Source organism: Hyposmocoma kahamanoa, unplaced genomic scaffold, assembly GCF_003589595.1.
Source record: "Hyposmocoma kahamanoa isolate Upper Pololo Valley unplaced genomic scaffold, ASM358959v1 94043, whole genome shotgun sequence".
Taxonomy (NCBI): Eukaryota; Metazoa; Arthropoda; class Insecta; order Lepidoptera; family Cosmopterigidae; genus Hyposmocoma; species Hyposmocoma kahamanoa.
The window spans coordinates 11176-24904 of record NW_020654884.1 but is presented as its reverse complement, the minus strand read 5'-3'; positions in this window follow the sequence as shown (position 1 = coordinate 24904).

The window sequence follows — 13729 nt, the reverse complement described above, 5'->3', positions numbered from 1 at the left end:
CTTTTTAGCGCGGACCCGACGTCCATATAATTGTAAGTCAATGCATTGTACAAAACGAATTACAATTTTTTACTACAATTTGAAGTATTAGTATACGAGGTTATCTCTAAAGGAATTTTTTCCAACTAATCTTAGAATAATTAAGAGGAAAGTTGGTTCTTGGGTTAGCAATAAAAATAAATAAATCAAAATCATATTAAAGGCATCAAAAATTTATTAAATAAATGGTAATAAAGCAATACATATACAACCTACAGTAAAATGTATAAAATTGGCTACAAATAATCTGAACAATCCCAAGATTTCAAAAAGGCACCTCTAAAAGTCCGAACCGAGAGTGATTGCTTAATCTGGACGGGAGAAGATTCCGTGCAGCATTCACCGTGAACGAGTCCGAATATTTTTGTAAACTATGTTGTAGAAGGACGAGGCAAAAATTAGTATTGGAACGCAGGTGGTAACCCTTAGCCTAGACGATATTGGAAACGCTAACGAGGAAAATTATACGGAAACGAATAGGCAGAAACTACAGCTCATCTCTAAAATTAGAAATGTAATCGTACTTTTTCAAGCCGAGGACATCTAATACACAAATCTAACATTTTCCAAAAGATCAAGATAGGTGATTTCCCATAGTCTATGAGAAGAATAGTGCATTCGAGTATAAATTTGGTGGATAGAGAAAGAAAGTACTGCAGCCAGCGACTTGCTCCAAGAGAGTTTCTTTTACATCATTAAACGCCGGGTAACGGTAACTGGAAGGAGGAATTATGGTGTCATTCAGAACTAAAATTTGGCAACACCATAAACTTAAACTGAATATGGAAGGGCGACTATCAAAAATTATGTTTTGGGATTTCTGTGTATAGAAAATAAATCCGTTGTTCTTTGCCCATATCGAAACTGATGGTTGGTATTACATGTACCGATTGCAGAAACTACATTCTCTAGACGGGTTGCAGTGTAAACTTGATGGTCATCTTCTTAGTTTGAGCGTATGACACCGGTCTTAATCAATATTATTTCGTTTTATCTTTCGCAGACTTTGATTTAAAAATTAAGATATAATATATTCTCTCATAATACTGGTAACCAATACAGAGATAAGCGCTACAAAACCAGCATATACATCATTTGTATTTTTAGTTTTATTAATTTGAATACAATCGTATTTACATTATATTATATTGTATAAGTCATCGTTTTAATAATTGATGTATTTACGCCAATAACACAGAAATAACGCACACACTCAACATAGCCCCGTGCCATGGACGCACATATAGACAACCACAAATTACACCCAAACTCACGAGAGAAATCAATTTAAGGTCATACAAATATTTCTCCCGGCCCGGGAATCGAACCTGAGACCTCTGCGTGGCAGTCCGGCATGGTAGAGGCAGTTTATGATACAACGTTTGTTTACTTCACGTACACGTGTGATACACACTCGCTCACGCCACTGTCTCGTGTCATCATGGCGGGAACGGCGGCCCGCAGTGCAACTTATATTGTCTGTTGTCTATGGTATTAATATACATAATTAATTGTTGTACATAATTGTCAATACACTACATCATCACTGAATAATAAACAGACATCGAATAATAATTTTAATACTTAATTGACAATAATGGCGTTCGTTGGAAATAGCTTCCGGAAATTTCCGAAGTTTTTGAGTTCTCGTGTCCAGAGTTTGTTGAGTACTACGCGTCAATGTCTAATTGAAATGTGACGGCTCATTGTCTGTTTGTCTTCGTTATGAACTTTGTTATTTCTATAAGCCTATAAAAGCCTAAAAATGTATTTAGAGGCTTATAAAAGGCTGGCAGCCCTAGGAGTCCTCTTTCCACACCCCGGACAATCCATATAACGGCAAATGCACATGCGCAAATGTGTGCGTGAAGTTATAGGGTTGGTTCCTATCACTTTCTCGCACTATTTATTCTCTGGTTTAACGTACGCAGTGACTTTGTAAGAGCGGGATAAGCAAGCACAATAATGTACGGTATAATTAAAAAAAAAACCAAATTTCAATGCACGTAAAATGTTATATTTTTGAGAGGTACCATTTATCAACCAAGGTATTTAAAATTGCGCGACAATTTTATCAATAATATATTTTACTGCTACTATAGTTATCGCCAATACAAACACGTATAATAAATCTGTAATATGTATTAATAAAACAATAATTGTAAATTAGATGGGTCCCAGACATAAGTAATGATTATCTCGTTTTATGTTTCGGAAAAGGATAGAAACTCCTCCCTTTATTCCATTTAAATGGAGATAAGCAGCTGTACGTGCCACAATTCACGACCATCACTATAATATAGGTATAATACATAATGTTATGTTTATCACAATTTTTCATAAAAAAAATTATTATTCTTTTTACCAAAGTCAAAGTCAAAGTCAAAGATTATTTATTCCATAGGTAAAATAAATTTACACTTGAAAACGTCACAGTTAAGCTACTGCTCGTTCACTACGCTGACCTCCCTGAGAAGAACGAGCAAGAAACTCTAGGAATTGCTCTTTTCAAATAAACTTAAATGCTATGGAATACACTTTGAATCAAATTTGTGTGGATTCTGGAGCCATGTCGTCTTTCCATACATCTTTATCTAACACGTAGTCTTCAACTTTGTAATATGATTTTTCGATCAAAATATTTTTAATGTAGTTTTTAAACTTAGGAATTGATAAACTTAATATATGCTCCGGAATCCTATTGTAAAAACGTATACAGTTCCCCATAAAAGAGTTGTTTACCTTGGTTAAACGAAATCGTGGTACCATGAGTTTGGACTTAGCTCTAAGGTTAATATTATGGATATCTTCTTTCTTATTGAAATTATGTATATGTTTACGGGCATATAAAATATTTGAGTAAATGTACTGTGATGCCACAGTCATGATACCAGTCTCCTTAAACTTTTCTCTGAGAGACACCCGAGAGCCTAGACGGTACACAGAACGAATCGCTCGTTTTTGCAATACAAATATGGTTTGAATATCTGCCGCTTTACCCCACATGAGAATCCCGTAGAACATTATACAATGGAAGTAACTAAAGTAAACTAGTCTAGCAGTACCAACATCGGTAAGCTCACGTATTCTGCGGACTGCGTATGCAGCGGAGCTTAACCTACCACCACGATAAGTGAACCTTTTCTTGCACACTATTTTTTTAAGGTATTGTATTGTTTATTTACATAATTGTGGTTACAAACGTTATGGTACATAATTATATAAAGACGTGTTCATCTTGCTCCGGCAAAAATAAGACCTTCAAGGTTTTTTGATCGTCGTGACTGCCCATTTTTAAGCTCTTAATTTTTATTAGAGAGTACTGATCTCGTAGATCCATTGGCAAACATTTCAAATTTGTTTACGAGTTAGTAAACGGTTTAACGCGGTTTGTTAAAATACACATTGATGGTGACAAGCGTGAATTCTTTTGAAAAGGGAAAATTTAAAATAAATATATGTATACATATTTTCACAATCATGCTCGGATATGTATACACTACTTTCAAAAAACGAGCGCGGAAAGTTTGTCATTTATGGACTGTGCGGACTTCTTCCCGGCCATCGAGTAACCAGAAATAGAGACGAAATAAGGGCCATACATTCCAGGAGGTCTACCACAACCACTTAAAACAATATTACTTTAACCTTACATTGTCTTTTCGTACCATAACGCGCTTAAAGTAAGCTTATTGTAACGTTAAAACTATGATGTTTTATTTGCAGTTTTGTGACTACTCATTCACTCAGTTCGTACTATGACGCGACTTTAACATTAAAGTAATTGTGGTGAATTCAGCCCGCAAAACTGAACTCCTGCTTTATTCTCCTTCGATAATAAAAAACTCCTTGATTTAAAATGGACTGTATATTCATATAAAACAAAAATGTCAATCTGACTTACGAAACAAGAAATTGTAACAAGTGCTTTCATGAGCGAATATAAAAAGTGAATGCGTAAAAATGACAATAATCGCTTATATTTATACCGGCACGATGTCTCCCACATCGTGCCGGTCCTATCAATGGGTCGCTACGCCGCTCGGCCAATCAGAGCTCTCGAATTAATCATTCTGTTCTGGACTCTAGCTCTGACCGGCCGGGCGCGTACGGCCGTCCGTAACAGTAATATTGCTCTTATGTCAAATTTAGCAACCTTAAAATGGTTACACGGATGCAATGGAAACAATAATATATTATTTTCAGTTTTATTGTCTTAATATTGATTTGTAATGATTAAAAGTTTAGTTGAACTTATTTATTTACATATATCTCTTCAATATTTTGTTTATTTTTTATTTAATAGCACATAGTGAATAATTTTTCGTTAAACAAAAATACGCGATATTTATTTCGTAAAATTATAACAGCGCCATCTATATGCTCCTTGACGAAAGTAACAGTTGACGCTAGACTATAGTTCCGAATTCACAACGTGACTATCAAGACTCAGCTTGTTTTATTTATTTTTCTTCATGAAAATTCGGAATAATTATTGAAAACAACGTAATTTTAATAGATTTTATTATTACATACTTTTCTTATTTTAACATTCTCTGAATGTAAATAACATGAAGTACTTAAACATTATACTACGATAAGACGATTCGGAACATCAAAAAAGAAAGAGATGGCATTATATAGTTCACATAGCGTCGTCTCTTTCCTATTTTTAGTAAGGAATAGACAATATTGGGAAATCATTCGTTCTTTCAATCACTTTTGCAATAATACATTACTTGGTTCACAGGTTCGTCATGGTACGAATATGAGTAATATTGTAATAAGCTTACTTTAAGCTTACATTGAAATAAGATTGTTTTTGGAAAGGTTATGCTAGGCCCCCAGGTAACTCATCAATGGTACATCACTTATAAATATCAACTTTGGTTTGCACTGAAATATAGACAGCGTCAACAACTGACCTGTATGCTTAGAATAATAACGTATAGAATGATAGTTCCATATCAAACGAACTGTCACAAGTGAGGCAAAAATCAAATTCATGTAGTCTAGTTTTAGTAGAAGGTTAATTTTCGGTTTTAGTGAATATTTATATAAAAATACAAGTTGAAAGGCGTTACTTCCTTGTGGAATGTGATGTTAGTATTTATTTTATGTTTGTCTGACGTATTTTTACACTCATTTACCGCACATTTCGTCATTTTTAGCTAAAATTCTTAATCTGTTCGCGGTGCAAGTTGCCCTTGAGCACTGATGACCCGCCCACTCGTGTAGGCTCTTTGGGAGCGCTTCAATTTGCTTCACTTAGCGTGTGCGGACTAGGTTTCTATGCGTTATTACTCTAATCCTGTATGTATGTATCTACGTATATTCCAAAAATATTCTGTATTTATTGTAATAAAGATAATATCTCTAACAATTGCCGTGCTGTTTATTCGGTGGTGTGGGAAAAACAGCAAAACATTTAATTACAAAATAAACCGAATCAAATTTCATCGGTAATTAAATATTAATTATGTAATTTTGCAATTTTCATCCATTATAGCAAAGCTCAAGTTAAGTGGTCCATGTGAAGTGAAACAATTGACGTCACCCATTGACGACACCCGTCAATTGTGCCGAATTCGGGCTGGCCAATCGGAGCGCAGTTGTCACCGTAATGATTTGGCAGAATGATTTTCAAACAAATTAAATGACATTTCGTCTCTATTTCTGGTTATATACCCATTGTTCCCGGCCAATGCCTGCAAAGTATTTGTGAAAATCCATTACTGTCCTGTTCTCTACATTTTTAAATCTACCTACTAAAAATGAACTATGTCAACAGACAAAAGAAAAACTCGCGCAGCCAATTAATTGCGAAGTGTTCGTAATTGCATCATAATTTAAATGTATTTTTTAAAAAAAGGCGGCAAAAATAAATTGTAGTTCTTTGGTATTCATTTCTGTTTTTTGGTCTTTTTTCCATGTTCGTCGCAAAAATAAGTTCTAGTGAGAAGAGCGGTAACGAAAAAGCCTACAAATACTATGTCAAATATTATTATTAATTTTAATTAAGTTATTAGTTTTTTCTGTTATACATCTTCTTCTCCATAAGTCTGCTATTATGTCTTCACATTGTTTGAGAAAACCACCATATAAGCCTCGGCGGGAACGGGGATTGCTTGACTCGTATTAATACAAGACCTTTCTGGCGCTCGTCCTTGTAACTCACGCTCGTCCAGCAATCCCTTACTTCCCGGCCTCGGCAATAATGTCCTATTATATCTATATAGGGTTATTTGTAATATAATAACAACCTCGCCGGAATATATTACTCACATCATAGTTAATAAATCATCATTATTTTACTTTCGTACAGAAATAACTCTAAATGTTGGTTTAACTCTGTGCAAACTGCCGGAAGGGATGGGAGTCCTCGGAGAGGATGCTTGCACGTTTGAACTTACTGACTTACAAATACAGACCTAAAGAGTGTCAGATAGTACAAAAAAGATAGATATAGAGCTTCGTGTGAAAGTATTCGTCCAGGGAAGTACTGCCACCTTACCTATTTCTGCCGCCAAGCAGTAATGTCAGCATTACTGTGTTCCGGTTTTAAAGGGTGTAAGTGCTGGTGAAATTACAGGCACATGGGACTTGTCAACTTATGTCTCAGGGTTTTGGGCGCAGTGGCAGTGTTCCTCAGATATTTGTGATTTAAAGCTTTGCGTGGTACTTTAACTATTAGGGACAGGTGTGTCGCTCACAACCAGGCACTCGACTTGTTCGCCCCGTCACCTAGTAGTATAAAGAAAATCTTAAATTTATTGGCCCCCTCTATTTTCACGATTACAATATACAGTTCATTCAGGCAGGTTCAGTTTGATTGTGTTTTCTCAAATAGAGGCATTTATTTTCTAAATTAAGTAAAAAAAAATATTTTGACTAGTTTGAGCCCGGGACCATGTCATGTCAAAATTATGTTTAGTCAAAAGTCGTGGAACAAAAGTTGTTCCATAATATGATGTTTATTAGACTTGTCCTGCAAGGATGTGAGTATTTTTAAAATAACCCTGTATATGCCCACAGTTTGGCACAGATCTTCTAAGTCAAAAGTCCAGGCCATAGTTTACCGTGCTGGTGCTGACACTGATTATCTGGTCTCAAAATCTGGTCTTCCTTCTATCTACAGCTACATCGATAACTTTATTTCATCTCTATTTTTTCTATTATATTTATAGCCAGCAACGAGTAATTTAGATAAAGAGATGATTGATTGATGTGGGCGAGATGATTTAAAATTCAGCATTATTTTTCCTACATTCCAACCCAATTTAGCGTGCTAGTCAGCCCCATTACGATATTGAAGGTTAAATTGCTACTTAGCAATAAAGCCGCCTATTGGATATTTGGTTATTCTAATTTTACTTTCATTATTGACATTGCTTTTTACAATTACACTTTCATTTCTATTGAGCTACAAAGAATGTTTCGTTCTTTCATTATAATTTACTCGTCTTATAATCAAACTCTTACTGATTCGCGACTGCTGTTTCATCATTATTACCATCATCATCATTGTCATTATCGTCATCAACCCATTTGTACGTCACGCTGTTGTTGCCTCTCTGACGGCCTTGTGACCTCCTTTCACCTTTTTGTAACGCCTCTCTCCTCTTGTATCCTCTCATTTTTTTATTTTACATGTGTAGCGCTGGTGAGCGGAGGGGGTGCGTAGAAATTGAGACGCAGACGGAAAGTGCACAAGGCGTATATTAGATACACGACGAAACAAAAAGATATGAAAAGATAGACCCAGCTGTATGTCTCACTAGCGTGAAAGCACACAGTTCAGTGCCAAAACCTTGGAATAGCAGTAATAGGACCGAATCGTCTCAACAACTTAAGTGCCGTTTAGTGCCGTATCAATGCTGTAGTGGTAGTAAGCATCAACAATTCAAAACATATGAGATTACTTATACTATTGGAGTTAACAAAACGATAGCGCGTTTCAGAGTACAACTAACGCCATCTATCGGTGGCGCAATGGAACTATTGGCGGGTTAAGGTTATAGTTGTTACACATGTATTTAAATTTAAAATTGGAATTGTTCCATCTTCCTTCACTTTCTCATTTTGTTTTCGTACCACGGTCACTCCCAGCTCGACCGCCACAACAGTCGGAGCTGTTCCAAATTCCATTTACTAAAATCTTATTTTTGATTCTTTACCAAGTTATAATACAAAACATAATACAACAATCGGAGCAAAAGAATTTTATCAAAAATTTGCTGCAATAGTTTTTCGACCAAAAATGAAGCCATAAACCCGGATGTAATGCTGCCGCCATTGAAACCCTGGCTATTACACGAACATAAAGATTTGTACAGACGCTTTCTGGCGCTTTTCAGCCCAGTGCGTTGTAAACCTCCTTCGACGTAGTTTCATCACGATATTTCCCTTCACCGGAAAGTTTCTTTTTTCATTAAGAACAAGGCGTACGCCTGGTGGTAAGCGACACGCCTATCCATAACAGTTGCAGTGCCACTCAGAGCTTTAAATCGCAAAGATCTAAGGGACACTGACACTGCGCCCGACACTCTGAGACATACATAAGTTGACAAGTTCCATGTGCCTGTAATTTATTCTAGAACAGTCATTGACTTACAATTATATGGACGTCGGGTCCGCGCTAAAAAGTGTCCGAACTTATAGGGCGTTAAAATCGTATACAGAGCGTCATTCACGCTTTAGTCTTCGTTTGTTCGACAGACAGCGAAGCAAGCAAAATTAGACAGTACTGCGATGACATTACAATTTAAATTCAACGTTTTAGCTTTTTCATATTCCTTTACATGTCACTACGTTTAAATAGGTGGTCTTGACATTTTTTTCGTGGTTTTTGTATTAGACCCGTCGTCCATTTATTTGTAAGTCAATGAGAACAGTGTTTAAAGTTTTGCCGGAGTAGATCTAAAGAGCATTGTTGCAACTTTGAAGCTGGAATCTAAATTAAATAAACAGGCCAATTATGAGTCCTCACAAATAATATAATAAGGAACCATAGTGTACAATTTAATCAACCTATGACCTATTAGATAAAAAAAATAACCGCAATTATAAGCTTAATTATGAGTCAAAAAAGTCCGCTTTATATTTTGGCAAAGACGGAAAGCGCTTAAATTAAATTTTTAAAGTTCTACTTAAATGTCGAACATTTTTCAAAGGCTGACAGCTATTATTATATTTACATAATATTTACCATCAATGTTGCTTAATATTAATTAACTTTTCATAAAAAAGGCAAAAAATGTCGTCATAACAAAGCAAATACCAAATAATCTCAATTTCTTCTCGAGATTCTTTGTTCAACGATTCAAATATCCATTTCTTTAACTTAAAAGGTCTTTGTCGCATCGTCAAGACGACGCTAGTACGTTGTATATAGGTAACATAATATATAAATACGCTTCGTTATGGCTTATTTAGTTTACGAAAACTGATATCTTTGAATGATGTATACACTTCTTCCTCTTCCTTTAAATGTTTTGGCCCTATCGAAGTAATCGATGTTTTTGTCAATGTCAAGTTGAGGAACACATGCGTTTTTACCTTTTATTTTTTTCAATCCTCTAATATTACAGACAATCAAATCGACCCTTTCACTAAATTAAACTAGAGTTGCCATTATACAGTTATCATTGTTACCATTACGCAATCAATGTTAATCAATTATGAATAGCGCCACCTATTCATAACCAATGGTACAATTTACAATACAATGTCATCTAGTGGCAGTAGGTGAAGTTATAATGACTAGCTACAGTTTTAAAGAATGTTATATTTTCTGATTCCTGTGTAATACCTGATTGTGCTGGTTGTATACTTTTCTTATTTCAATGCTTTTTTTATATTTAACGCACATACTCATAGCTCAGCGCTAGGGAAACCCTGTGTCGTGGGTGCCATGGACACACACACATAGACAACCACAAATTACATAAAAACTAGGCCATCATACATATATTTTTCCCGGCCCTATAATAAACTTATTACCTTTTATGATTTTTTTTAAAATTAAAACCTTAATAACCTATTTTTTGTGCTACTTAAGCAATTTTTTAATTAGTACTGCTATCTGTAAGTTAAAGTATATTTAGTTATTGGAAATAATTTGCTATATGCTATAAAATACGTAAGTCTTGGTGCTCATATATGAGGCCATATTATGTTCGTAAAATATTAGATAGATAGATAGATAGATAGATAGATAAAAGCTTTATTCACCACCATGACATCAGATACATGATATAGGCATTAACTTATATGTATATAACAATAATGATATTCTTATCTACTAATATTACACTTGGAAGTCATGGCAGTGAAAAAGGCGCTGGCTCAGCATAAATGACGCGGCTGCCCGCGACGCTGGTATTCTGCCAGGACCCTATAGGATAGAGACGCCACTCGCAATCCAACAAAAATCTGATTTAATTTTTAAATTATTAATTTTCAATCTTCTTCCTCCCAACCTCCACACATAATACACTATTTGCAGTCCTGAAACGAGGTACAGCCAAGAGCATAACAAGCCCGGCACCTTGGACCTTGGACCGTTCCTATCGCAAGCGGCACAGAGTTGAAATTAAATCTTAAATTTTAAATGTCAAGCATGACGCGCTCCCGACCCTGTACGTGGACAAACAAGAGACAATCGCAAATACCCTAGCCACTCATATCCCCAATTTTTTGCAAATTTAACAGATGCTCCCGCAGCTTTAGCTTAAACGTTTTTTTTGAGACACTGTTACGGATAGGAGGAGGAATATTGTTCCAACAACTAGTGGCTAAGTAACGGAAGCTCCCTCTAAATGCAGCGGTACCATGCCGGGGGGTTGCAAGCAGAAATAGCCTTGTCGACCTTGACCTAAAACGAGAGTTTGCCGTGGATGACCAAGTGAGTTTCTCGTACAAATAGTCAGGTACGTGAGACTGAACAACATCAAACAACAGCCCAGCCAAATACAATTTAAGGCGTCCACCTATTGCCAGCATGTTCGACTTATTCAGGAAGGGTGTCACGTGGCTCCGAGGTGGTATTAAGAAGCAGAATCGTGCACATGAATTTTGCACTCGTTGCAGTAGTCTGTGCGTTCTTGCCAACAGACACGGACCAAAGGCAGTGAGACAGTAATTAAGTTTAGAAAGTATAAGAGATTCGCATAAGTGAACCCGCAAGTCCAGACTTAACAAGTTACGAATGTTATATATGACCTTTAATCTATAAAGACAATTCTGTACAACTTTGGCTACGTGCCGCTCAAAGCGCAGACGATTGTCCATAGTGACACCCAAATTTTGAACCTCCGACACTAACTCAATAGATCCATTCAACACTTTTACCTGGGGTGAACGTGACTCTATATCCTGAATCTGTTTTCTGGATCCCATTATCATGAATTTGGACTTAGTAGGGTTCAGCACAAGAGAGTTATTACCTGACCATGCGGCAAGACGATTCAAATCATAATTGATCTTAGCAATGGCCTCAGCAGTATCCTTTGGAAAGAAAGAAAAGTACAACTGTAAGTCGTCAGCATAAAGATGATACCGGCAGTAACTAAAACAGTTAACAATGTCAGATGTATACAGAATGAACAAGAGAGGGCCCAAAATAGATCCCTGGGGTACTCCCCTGTCCACCCGTGCACAGGTTGACCTCAAACAGCTACCGTCCGGTCTAGGCAACTTTACTTGTTGTGTGCGAGCAGAAAGATAGCTTCGGAACCATTCCCGGGCAGTACACTTAAAACCATAGTAGCTTAATTTTGATAGCAGTAAGTTGATATTAATTGAGTCAAAAGCCCTAGAATAGTCCAGAAGAACAAGAACTGTACCTCTACCAGAATCCTGGGCCGCGAGCACTTCATCCATAACATCGAGAAGTGCCGTATTAGTGCTATGTCCCTTTCTGAAACCAGATTGGTACTTGGGAAGTATATTGTTAGACTCCAGGTAACTATATAATTGTAAACTCACCACCTTCTCTAATATTTTAGAAAGATATGGCAAAATGCTTATTGGTCTCAAATCCTTTACATCTTGTGGGTTATTGTTTTTGGGAATTGGACATACCAATGCTGATTTCCAGACTGATGGAAATTTGGAGGTTCGTATGGAGGTATTAATAATATCCGCAATAATTTTAATTGTGTGTGGTAGCGTTAACAGAACCATGTCAGCGGTAATCTCATCACATCCCTCAGCATTAGATTTAATCCCAACCATAATTTTGGATATCATGTCTTCATCAACAATAGTTAGGTCAAAGTTAGAGCCACAGAACCTGTGTGTATCATAAAAGGAAAGTACTTCATTGCTAGTGGAATTGTCACCAGGGACATTTAGAAAATGCTCATTAATCGCGTCAGGATTATCAAAGTGAACAGGCAAATCCGAACTCCCCTTGAAATCTGGAAGAATATCGCGTTTAAGGTACGTCCAAAGTTTTTTTGGATTTTTGGAGTTGTTGTTAATATTTCGGGCAAAATAGGCTTTTTCCTCGCAATTCAATGCAACACTAACAAGGTTTTTTAACATCTTATACTGTTTTTTGTCGGAATCTTGGTTAGAAGCCTTGAATTTACTGTGTGCCGCGTTACGTAATCTTATCATGTATTTAACATTACTAGTCAACCAAGGTTTGTGTCTATCCCTAACCGTGACTTGTCTCCTAGGTGCATATATATCAAAGAGTGTAATCAAAAACAGGTTGAACCACATTACCTTTTCATCCACAGACTCTAGATCCAATATGAAATTCCAGTCCAATTTTAAAACATTTTCATAGAATTTAGACTTATCGATATCTTTCAAGGACCTACGGAAAAAAGTTCTGGGTTTGCTAACTGTCTTTTTTATTTTTAATTCCCCAAAAACTAAAGCGTGGCCACCGAGTTCCTTGACATGTTCAACCACAGTACTTGCAGGTGGAGTGTCCGAGCAAAACAGATCAATTAGAGTAGAGCTATGGCTAGTGAAATGTGTAGGCATCACCACGTAATTACTAATGTTCATGTAGTCAAGAAAAAATATTAATTGCTTTGCTTTATGGTCGCTACTATCCAAAAGATTCACATTGAAATCTCCAACTAGCACAAGCTGATCATACTGCGAGAAAGATGTAATGGTGTCGGTAAGTGCGTCAACAAACTCATCAATATTACACCATGGAGGTCTATACGCAGTTCCAACTATTATGTGTAAGGAATTCAGAGTCAACCTGATCCACATTTGTTCAATGCGATCACCTGTAGGACATACACAGTTACGAATATTTAAACTACGTCTAACATAGAATCCCACACCACCTCCGCGCTGTCGTCGACCAAGTTTGCGAGGAGAGTGTAGAAAACGGAAACCAGGCATCTTAGGAGCACAGCATTCCTGGCCACTTTTAAGCCATGTCTCATTTATTGCGACAATATCAGGGTCATGTCGCTCAACTGATAGGAGAAATTCATTGTGTTTTGTATTCAAAGAACCCGCGTTAAAGAGACCAATTTTTAAATTCTTTTTTTTAATCATTTGAAAAGATATATATTTTGCTATGGGATTTGTACAAATGTAATTGTCGTAATAATTGATATTGCTCGCTAGCAGTTGCCCGCACATATAGCCCCACACTATGTGTTTGTGGTGCAGGTGTTGAACCTGCTCCCAACAGTCGTAGTTGTGTAAC